The sequence below is a fragment of the Nannospalax galili genome, unplaced genomic scaffold (assembly GCF_000622305.1).
Source record: "Nannospalax galili isolate Female #2095 unplaced genomic scaffold, S.galili_v1.0 scaffold735, whole genome shotgun sequence".
Lineage (NCBI taxonomy): Eukaryota > Metazoa > Chordata > Mammalia > Rodentia > Spalacidae > Nannospalax > Nannospalax galili.
Genome location: NW_008337053.1, coordinates 1,301,796 through 1,303,835, shown reverse-complemented (window position 1 = coordinate 1,303,835; position 2,040 = coordinate 1,301,796). Strand labels below are relative to the sequence as shown.

Here is a 2,040-nt window from a genome sequence, read left to right as displayed (position 1 = left end):
GTTGGTGTATGCATCTCTAATCTGTATGTATCTGATTATTACTAGTCATAATCGGTTGCACATGGATCCTTGGTGCCTGTGTATGTCTATAAATTCATCAGGTAGATTTCAGTGGTAATGTTTCTCATCTCTACTAATTACCATGATGTAAATTTTCATGCTTCCTCCTCAAATATAATACATTATTTATATATGTTGGTTTGTGTGTGTGTGTGTGTGTGTGTGTGTGTGTGTGTGTGTATCACACAAAACACATCCTATTCAACTATACACCCACTTCCCAGAGGGCACCTTCCCATAGCCTCCCTCCCCTGACTAGAGCCCTTATACTCTGATATCCCTGTTACTGTTTGCTGTATTGTTGGCACCCCCAGCCATTCCCCACTACTTGTCCATCTGGTGAAATCTAGTCAGTCTATCTGGAGGTCTTTGTTTTAGGAAGGTCAGCTTTTCCTCATCTAGTAGCAATCAGTTGTCAGTATTCCTTTAGATTTAAAGATTGGGGTCTGTTGTTCATTTTCCCAGTTCTATGCTGGGTTACTACCTGGGAGTCCTATTGGCCACCCTAGCCAACAACTCAAAAGAAGGTTTCTCCTATCTGGCATTGTTACTTGTTACATAGCCTTTAGGTATGCATATGGACTCTTAAAAAATTATATTGGCCCCTTTAATCTTTGGTTATATTTTCCTTTTGGGTGTTTAAGTCCTTACAGTTGGCCCAGATAAACCAATTTAATTTTACTTTTAAGGTCGTTTGAGGATCTGTTCCTCAGAGGTCACATGGGCTTGGGAGGAGCCCCTGGCTCCTTTCTTTTACCAGTTCCGCCTATGGGAAAATAAGTCAAAGGTCCTGCTCGACCATGGTTGGCTTCACTTGGAAGCATGGAGGAAATAATTCCTCTGTGTTGACCCTCCTCTTTGTAGACTGGACACTGGCTCAAGTCCATCTGGTGGGGTCTCCTTGGCTTCCTTGATCAAGAGGACAGGTGACCCACCACAATTACAGGACATTTTGAGAGATGATCATAGTCCCCTGGAACTAAAACTATAAGGGCAAGGAACAAAAACCGTCCTTTATGACCCTCTGACCAAATTAGTATAGGCCTCAAAGTATATCTGTTAAACGTCCAAGAAGGTTAGATTCACCAGTCTGGTACTTTTAATTACTGTGTGTCATGTAGATAAATCTAGGGCAAAGACCAATTGTTCTAGATAAACCTTACCTAGACATATATTTCTTGATCTGCTATGTATAATTTGTCAGTAGGTTGTTGGCGTAATATGGTTCCCTCTGGTTTTTAAAACTAGCTAGGCATTATTTATCTCTCACATTGTCTCACCCCTCCATCATGGTTTTCCCACTTAGTGCCCCCATTTGCCCCCTTTGTCCCTTAATAATACCCTTCTCCTACAGTCCTATTTCTCTTGAGCTCCTTCTTTCCCTTTATCCCCCAGGTTCCTTGTATAACCTTCCCTCCCCCCTTCCTTAAACTAACCCAATATTTATCCGTATCTCCCATATTGAGGCCTGTCTCCTACTGTTCTCATTCTTTCTTTTCCTTTACCTCCCTGTTTCCTTTCCATTATCCTGGTTCCTGTAGTTATGTCTGGATACATACTTATTTATCAGAGTCTGATCCTAGGATCCACATATGAGGGAGAACATATGTCGATTTTTTTTCTGAGATTGTGTTACTTCACTTAGTATAACAGTTTCTAGTTCCATCCATTTACCTGCAAATTTCATGATTTCATCTTTCTTTACTGCTGAGTAAAACTCCATCATATAAATGAACCACATTTTCATTATCCACTCGTCAGTTGAGGGACACTTAGGTTGCTTGCATCTCTTAGATATTGTGAAAAGAGTAGCAATAAACATGGATGTACAAGTGTCTCTGCAATAGGATGAGTTCTTTGGATATATGCCAAGGAGTGGTATAACTGGGTCAAATGGTAGGTTCATTTGTAGTTTTTTAAGAGTTTTCCACACTGCTTTCCATAGGGGTTGAACAAGTTTGAAGCCCCACCAGCAATGGT

General features: G+C 40.8%; 1 protein-coding gene across 1 annotated transcript in view; it reads left to right on the top strand.

Moving 5' to 3' along the window:
• The window catches only part of Fam227b (family with sequence similarity 227 member B), a 237,896-nt gene that overhangs the window by 11,996 nt on the left and 223,860 nt on the right, over nucleotides 1-2,040 (top strand). The gene's annotated exons all lie outside the window — the stretch shown is intronic.